Below are 9,256 nucleotides of genomic sequence, written 5' to 3' on the forward strand. Positions count from 1 at the left end.
GCTACGATGAGCCCCTAGTCTGGGGTGCTGCCCACGCCACCAGCGCACCTGACAGCCTGCCGGAGGGCCCGAATCCAGTCCCCCCGTTTCCTGGTTTGGCTGCCGCCAGAGCTACAGACTCACCCCCCAGGTCAGGAATAGTGGCCCCACCGATCACAAAGACTCAGTGGTGGTGGCGGAGAAAGCTGGACCCCAACTCTGCCATTCATGCGGTATGTCAGTGGGAAGGCGACTGAATTCTCTGCGAGCTTCCATTTTCTCGTTGGTAAGCCTGGCTTGATCATGGGGTTTGCTGTGAGGTTAGAATGGAATAAAAACGCAAAGTCCCTGGCACGCCACGCATGTTAGGCCCCCTTGCACATCTCGGGGTGTTCTGGCATATTTCTGGATTCCTCTCCGGGGACACAGAATTTACAGTTAGTAAAACTTGAGGGACTTGCCTAAGTCGTAGGATGAAAAAAAACAAAAACAAAAACAAAAAGGCGTGCGACGGACTGGTTTCCGGTCAACGTCTAAATCAGTTCTGCATGATGTGATGTGGCAGACGCATTCCTAGACTCTTAGACAATGACCACCAGGCCGGAGCCCACGGTGTCCCCGTGACTATCACTAGGAGAGAAAGTGCTAAAGAATTCTTTGGGTCCTTATCAGCCTCATAAAACGGACTTTCATTGAGCACTCACTATAGATGGGGCACTGTAACACAGGGGTCTCCAACCCCTGGGCCGGGGAGGTATCTGTCCGTGGCTTGTTAAAACCGGGCCGCACAGCAGGAGGTGACTGACCACGCAAGGGAGCAAAGCTTCATCTGCATCTGCAGCCGCTCCCCAGCGCCAGCATCACCGCCTCAGCTCCGCCTCGGATCTTCAAGCATCAGATTCTCATAGGGGCACTGGTCTCTGGTGCCAAAAAGGTTGGGGACCGCTGCTATAATCGATGCTGGGAAATCTTAAGGAGAGTAAGTAAGGAAACCCCATCTTCCAGATCTTTCCAGGTGCCTAGCCGCAAGGCAGACCTTCATTCATAGGCTTCCCATAGCTGCTCAGACCCTGGGCCATGTCTTTTGGTTCTGAAAGATGCTATAAATCGAACCCATCTCCTATATTCCAAAAGGAAGAAAAGGCAAGGTATAAAAAGAGAGAGGTCCTAGTCAATATATCTTTTGAAACATTTTAAATTGCACTGAAATACACATAATATAAAAATTTACCATCTTAACTGTAAATTCAGCAGTAAGAACATTCCCACAGTTGTGCAATCAATGTCCAAAGCACTTTTCGTCTTGCAAAACTGAAACTCTGGTTTCATTCATAACAACTGTTCATTCCTCTCTCCTTGCAGCCCCTGGTGGCCGCTATTCTAAGTTGGCTTGTAAACAGGAGGAAGGTTTTTTTTTTCCTTTTTTGTTAAAAAACAAAATCCAACCCAGTAACATTGGAGATCAAATTGGCTTTGTTAATGGATCTGTGACTTGGGCAGCGTCCCCTCTAGCGGCTGGAAGGGCCATCCTAGGGGTTGTACAGAATGGAGTTTTACAGGAAGAAGGATTGAGCGAGGGAGTGATTAAAGAAAGGGAAGAAAAGATTTGGAAGGGGAGAATAGTCAGCTGACTAGCCTAGAATATGGGGCTCCCCCTTTCTTTGGGGGAAGAGGATGGAAGGGTTTTGATCATATCGATTGTCTCTTCTTTCTATGAAGGACGGAGAGGGTCCGTTGTGACAGGTTACCTCACTGGCACCCGACCAGAAAATTCCAGACCGGTGGATTAAGACTATGTTTCTGGAAGAGGCTGAAACTGCAGTTAGATTGAGCATTAAGTCTAGTTCTGGTGTTATGGGCTTTTAGCACTAGCAATGCCAGTTTTGGCCTGTGGATCTCTCTTTCATGCCTATAAATGGGACTAATCAAAGACAGATGAACGAGAGAAAAAGAAACAGAAGTTTATTAACATATGCGTGGCACATGCACACATGGGAGCCCCCGGCCATGAATAACCAAAGAGTGGTTGGAATGTGGGCTTATGCACCCTCTGAGGCCAAAGGACAGAAAAGGAGTCAGGGGCTTCTGGGTGGGAGAGACGAGTTAACAGAAGGCCACAAGGAAAAACAGGGCAAAGAAGGGCTGTTTAATAAGGTTTTTAATGAAGATTTAACCCTTACCCATAAAAATTGTTAAGAGTCCTCCTCTTCATGGAAGTATCTTTTACAAATGAAAATTTCCTTTATAAATGTAAATTTCCATTAAAAAAGGAAAATTCGTGTCCTCTTTTCTTTCTTAGAGCTTTCCCTACCTCTGGTTCTCAAGGGCTTTTAGTTCAAAACAATTCATATGCCAAAGAGGCATGTTTTGGGGTGGCATATGCTGGCACCCCTCCTTCTATAAAATTAATTACTCTAGGTACCTCATATAAGAGGAATCGTGCAACTTTGGTCCTTTTGTGACTGACTTATTTCACTTAGTATAATATCATCAAGGTTCATCCATGTTATAACACGTGTCAGAATTTCCTTCCTGTTTAAGGCTTAATTTCATTGAATCTATATACTACATTTTGTGTATCCATTCATCTGTCAACGGATACTTGGGTTGATCTCACCTCGTGGCTACTGTGAATAATGCAGCTATGAATACGAGAATACAAGTGTCTGTCTGAGTCCCAGTTTAGAGATCTTTGGGGTAAATACTCAGAAGTGGAATTGCTGGATCATACGGTGATTCTGTGTTTAACTTTTTGAGGAACCGCTGTATTGTTACTCATCGTGGCTGCACCAGTTTACATTCCCGCCAATAGTAAGTACATAAGCGTTCTCAAGGTGATATTTTTAACCTTAAAAAAAAAAATAGTTTCAATTCTACAGAAGAGCTTCAAGAAGAGCACAAAGAACGTCCATTTTCCTTCACCTATATTCCCCTGACAAGAGAAAAATTCTGAGATGTTCTAAATGAAATTGCAGCAGCAGGAGAGTGAGAGAAAGAGACTAGAATAGTCAACCAGTTAATAGCTGTGGGCCAACTCGCAAAAGACCGCCCGCATCCCCGAATGTACGTTCTCCCGTCTGTTGACATTTCATTGACGAAAGCAAGCGAATGCCACCAAGTCCGCTGGGTGAGGGTGCTACAGAGCCACAGGGAGGGGGCCACAGAGAGCCCTGAGGAAAGGGACTATCAGTGCAGTCGATTATGGGCTGAATCCAAAGAGACAAAATTTACCATGGCTAAACTTAAGAGTTTGGATTTGGGTCCCAGTTTTATCCCGGAAAGACAAGCCTAAGCGATAGCGCCTGTAAGAAAGACGTGTTTGCCGCCATGTCTCGTATAAGTAAGGAAACCATTCAGTTTATCACCTAAACTGGGGCACTTGAAAGTAAAAAGGATCATTATTCATAGTTTTGCCAGGACAACAGCAAAATTGGGAATTGTCCTGGGTAAAGCAGGAGCCGTAATTGTCCTACATTAGGCTTCACATATTGATAATAGGAGTCAAAAAAGCTAAAGTATGCGTAGGCTGAATTGCTAAACATATATTCTTCAGAAGGATGAAGAAGATAGCTCTGCTTTCTCTTGTGCTGGTCTGGCCACATCTAAAGTATTGTATTCAGTCTACGGCCATGCCACCCTGAACAAGCACGATCTCGTCTGTCCTTGAAAGCTAAGCAGGGTCGGGCCTGGTTAGTACTTGGATGGGTGACCACATAGGAAGACCAGGTGCTGTAGGCGTAAAAAATAAAAATAAAAATAAAATAAAATAAATAAGGGATTGTAAGCTGACAAGGTCCTTGCAATCTGTGAGGTCAACCAAGGGTTGCCTCGCCTAAGAATAAATAAATAAATATATAAATAAAAAAGTGTTGTATTCAGATCAGAACTAATTTAAAACTAATTGATTGTTGTAGTAGTTGGGTTTCTCCAGAGAAACAGAACAAATAGGAGCTACACACACGCACACATACATGTATATATCATTAAAAGTATAAACATATGTATTTGTGAAAATATATATCTTATAGGCATCAGATCATGGAATTATGGAGGTTAAATAGCTCCATGATGTGTAATTGGCAAGCTAGAGAATGAGGGAAGCCAGTTGTGTAATTCATTCTGAATCCAAAGGCCTGAGGACCAGGGAGGGGGCTGATGTCTGGAGTGCATGGAGAAGATGTATGTCGCAAGGAACAAATTTGCCCTTCCTCCGCCTTTTTTACATTTGCATGAGAAGAAACATGTCTTGCCACTACTTATCAGTTGGGTGACCTTGGCTGAGCCATACAGCTTCTCTGAGCCTCGATTTCCTCATTTATAAAGAAGCAGTAATATGAATAGTCCCGCCTGAGGATTAAATGAAAACGTGTTTGTAATTGTACTCTGCAAAATTATCAAGCGCTACATAATTTTGGCATGATAATGTGGGTATCGGATCCCAATCCAATTCAAGAAAATGGTCTCAAGAGTCAGAACGGCTGCCTCAGGGGGTGATGAGACCATCTAAGCTGGTGGGAGACCTCTGGGGATCCCTGGCAAGGATGTCGTAGAGAGGTTTCAAGCAAAATGTGGAACCTCAACCAGATTATCATGCCAGTCCCTTCTACCGCAGGCATTCTGTGATTCTGCTGAAGAAGAAAGACAGTGTCAATTATACAAGGAGAGAGCGATCTAATCTGTGGTCCGGAATGGAGATTCAGGGTAATGCAGTGAATAGTCTTAGAAAGAGCTGTAATTTCATCGTCCTGGCAACCTTTAGTGTTCTTCGTCAATGCTTCTCCCGGCTTGTGTCAGAAACACACCCACTGCTGTTCCTGCCATTCTGCCTGAAGTGTTACCTTTGCTTCCTAGACCTATTCCAGGGAGTAAGTGTAACTGAGAGAAGTAGGTTGGATGGCCCTGTGGTGAAATGCAGCCAACACAGTCCAGTTAAATAAGAGCAAGCTCTTCCCAGCCTAGCCTGACTGTTGACCATTGGTCATTTGAGAATGTGGGTCATGTGTTCTCAGATATCCCAGTGGTCAAAAGAGGCCAGAAATCTGGGTGTCCCGATTCTTAAATGTCAACAAAATTAAGTGTCCCAATTTTTCAATGTCAACAAAATTCTTTAAATGTTTACATTGTTTATTAGAATACATTTAACCTTGATGAAATGCATACTACGGCAACAATACCATATTACAGATGCGGACAGCGAACCACAGAGTGGCGAGAGATCTGCCCGGGGTCAAGGAGACAGGATTTGAACTCAAGCTGGTGATGCTCCAGTCCAATCTGTCGTGACACCTTTTTGCCTACTTGACCTTCCAATAAAAGGAAAGCGTTTTCTTCACACATGGCTTAACATGGAATATAGCGACTTTATACACTTCGTCTCACATGTTCTCAGGACTAACCTGTTAAGTGGGCCCGTGATTATTTCCAAATAATACTAAATAAACACTGAAGTTTTAAGTCCCTGACCTCGTAGCTACTCATACGTCATCCATTCCCTGAAGTGAGATAAGGCAAAGTGCGCAAAGCAAGGCTGTCTCGCGTGTGGAGACGCCTCTGCTGCTTAAATCACACCTCTATGTTCTCTCCCTCATCCGTATTTCATAACGTAGGCCTGGTGTGATTTCGTGGGAGGATTGGCATGAGTTTAACCCAACCAGAAAGACTAACTGTCCTATTATGTTGGGGAAGAAGACCTTCAGGAGAATATTCAAGTTACCATGCAGATGAAATTCATGTGAGACGCAATCTCCGAACTCACAAAGAGCAGCATTTGATATTATATTTTGAAGTAAAGAATGGAGCTCAGACTCCTCACAACTTGCCCCAGGTTTTACCAAGCTGATACCATTTCTGATTTTCTTATAAAGGACAACTGTGGCTTTTACTGTCCCACCCCACCCCTCAGTCTTTCTATTAGAAAGAAAATGTAGATTTAGAGTTTAAGTGCATGCTTTGTTTCTGTGTGCCTAACATGATTAGTTGGCCCTCACAGTGGCCTTTGTCCCCAATTTTCTTGTCCCATGAATAAGATCATGGCAGGGTGAGGTGAGATCATGGCAGGCGGAGGCTATGGCTGCCTTATTCTGAGATACAATGGTATGGGGAAGCTGGAAAGTACTCACTGCACCCTTATAAAGACATTCGTATGGGTTCAATTAGGAAAATAATATGAATTTTTTCAAAGATAGACTAGATTTCTCCATGCTAAATTCTTTGTGTGTGTGCGTGCATGTGTTTCTACTTCTGGTGGGTAAAGAGATTCTTGAAAGAATATTGGAGCTCTTCCTGAATTATTTGGACAACCACAGGTTTTAAATTTCTTAGTACCTGGGGACTCATTTTAAAAGCATTAACAGTAATCAACTCTGTTGTTATTTAGGTTTCTTAGATCATGTATCCATACTATTTAGCTATTATAAAGTATTTCCCCCAAGTCATTACATATTTAAAACCTATGTAATAACTTGGGGAACTATTTTATAATAATCAATAAAATAATGTCAATTCAAATTTAGATTGTTCTAGTCAGATCTCTTCTGGTCGCCAGTAACATTGACTCAGCTCAGATTAAAAGGACTTCAAGTAAGTTTTAGAAGTCTCATGAGAACCAAAACGTAGAAATCAATGACAGATACATCTCTTAGAAATTGAATGTGGAAAATCATGGAGCATACGGCTACTTTCTTGGGCTACTGGGATCTGGATTTCCCTGTTGAGCCTTCTCCCTGCATGCCTGCTTCATATTTCTCTCTCTGCCACACTATACCTCCTCCCCTTAAACATGGTTGTTGTCATGCTACAATTTCGACTTATGGATAGTCCAAAACGTCTTCCTTAGTTTCTGTGATACCTTGAGTCTGTTCATCTCAGTCTCCTAATTGGCTTCATCACTCAGTTGTTCGATTCTAAATTCTTAAATGGCTTATCTTGGCTTGTCTTTTTGAGTCAAGCCTCAGCGTGTATGTCTTTAGTCAAAGAGTGGGCTACTCTTGAATCTGGTGATCCTTTGCCTTAAGGTACGTACATATGTGTAGGCTGGGAAAGTCTTAGGTGAGTAATATCGTATATATGTCTAGGACTTAAATACTGTATAGAAATATGCATGGATAGAAAATAAGATTAGGGAAAGAAACCAAAATATTAATAATAGTTGTCTCTGGAAAGTGGTATTTCGAAGATTTCTTTTTCTTCATTCTGAAAGTGGTCTTTTTTAAGGCACTAGGCTCGCACATTGATTTTTAAGATTGCAATCAACAATAAAACCAAAGAGACATTAGAGAAATTGCTGTGGAAAGCTAGGTATAAAGACAACAAGAAAAAGTCCTCAAAAAGTGACTCTTTAAAAAGAATCATAATTATGTCCCCGCCATCCTGTGGAAGAGGTCTCTCCTCTCAGCTTTCCTACAAACACTTGTCACTAGTGTGTTAATATGACCCTGTTGACCTATGATTAGTTTAGCCTTTTCCACTAGAGAAGGTAGTACAGGGTTCTGTAATAATCAAACTTGACACGGACCACCCATGATTGTAAGGAGAGAGCGGCCAGCCAGCCGACTGGCCTAGAATACAGGGCTCAACCAAGGAGGTTGCAGGCGGGACTAGGGTGCCACAAATGGCACATTGGTAAATGTTTAACAACTGGAAGCCCTTGTTTGCAGCAGCTGCCTCTTTTCTTGGTGTGAGCACTCCCACATGATGCCACCAAATGCATGACCTGCCCAACCCAGCCCAGGTACCTCCCTCTCCACGAGGTCTGCTTAGTGTCTGTCCAATCAGACCACAGAAGGGTTTAACCTTAACCAATGAGGATATCAAACACAAAATCCGATTCAGCGATGCCGCATCCTGATTGGCAGTTGTAGACTTCCATGAGGAATTAGAAGAATTGGTTAAGGGGATGAGTCTAACCTAGGCCCAAGAATGTGGGCCGCACAAACATCCTTTCTATGAGGGGCAGAGTCCATCTTTGCATGGCTCAGCCTAGCAGTCAAGATCATAAAAAAATAGGTCTGGATGTGTGAACACTCTGAGCTCAGCTCCCAGCTCATGTCTCATATTGTTATGTACCCTCGGCGAGCTGAAAAGTTACCTCCAAAATTGTTGGGGTTACACAAATTGTCTTCGCAGTGGGTAAACATTTTTTTTAATCCTGAGAAGGTTGTGAATTAAATATAAAAATATTTAAGGGGTAAAACCCATCAACCTTGCAGTATTTGCAGTTTAGAGCTGAGAAATTAATTGTGCATTTTGACAAATTAGTTATTTGTAAAGTTTAAAAGAAATTGGCATATTGGAGCAGCAGATTAGTTTTTTGATTCTATTAAAAATATGTTATTGAATAGTTCATTTTGTCCTGCTGTTTTATGTTGAAGTTTCACTAATATGATATGCATTTCAGATAACAAGAATCATTACATTACGTTTATTCGATTTGTAAGGCTTATTTAAGTTCTTGAAAAATTTTTGTTTATCATGTTGTAGTGCTTAAAAGGAAAGTTGGATATTTTACATTTATAAAGAAGTCAACTATTTATGGCAGCCTAATTACGTTGTGAAAGTTTCCTTAATAAAGATGTTTAGATTTGCTGGTCACACTATTTATTTTATAAAATAATAAGATTTGGAAGTCAGATTAAAAGCTAAAAGAAAGCTTAGATTTTATAACTTGTAACTTTAATAAAACAAATAGTAATTTTTAAGACAAAAATCACCTTTGAGTAATATTTTGGCACACAGAAGCCACTCTTGAGACTATCCATCCGTCACGGACACCCGAGTCCCATAGGCAGAGTCGTTTTCTCTCGTTCTGTCCTCTTCCCCCGCCCCGGGTAGGTGCCCCGAATCATGCTCGCGCCACACTCACTGTGAGCTGCGTGCTTTTCTTTCTCATGACGTCTGCCGTCCCCCAGCAAAGGCGCCATTCTTATTTCTTTTTCTGTCCCCAGAACCCAGCGCAAGCCTCGGGACTAGCGGGCCATGTCGTGGTCAGCTTGGGCCATTACAGCAAATGCCAGAGGCTGAATGACTAACAACAGGCGTTTGTCTCTCACAGTCCCGAAGGCTGGAAGTGTGAGGTCTGCGTGCCAGCCTCCTGGGGCCCTGGCGACAACGCTCTTCCTGGGTTGCAGGGAATGGCCTTCACGCTGTGTCCTCACCTGGTGGAGAGGCCACCTCTCTCCTGTCTCTTCCCACGAGGGCACTAGTTCTGTCATGGAGGCTCCACCCTCAGGACGTAAACATCTCGAAAGGCCCCATCTTCACATTAAAGATTTAATGTATG

At 42.8% G+C, this 9,256-nt stretch overlaps 1 pseudogene; it reads left to right on the plus strand.

Annotated features, from left to right (window-relative positions):
* Positions 1-3,598: 3,598 nt before the first annotated feature.
* On the plus strand, positions 3,599-3,717 carry LOC118609421 (annotated as a pseudogene).
* Positions 3,718-9,256: the final 5,539 nt, after the last annotated feature.

Source organism: Rousettus aegyptiacus, unplaced genomic scaffold (genome assembly GCF_014176215.1).
Source record: "Rousettus aegyptiacus isolate mRouAeg1 unplaced genomic scaffold, mRouAeg1.p scaffold_m13_p_11, whole genome shotgun sequence".
In the NCBI taxonomy this organism is placed as follows: Eukaryota; Metazoa; Chordata; class Mammalia; order Chiroptera; family Pteropodidae; genus Rousettus; species Rousettus aegyptiacus.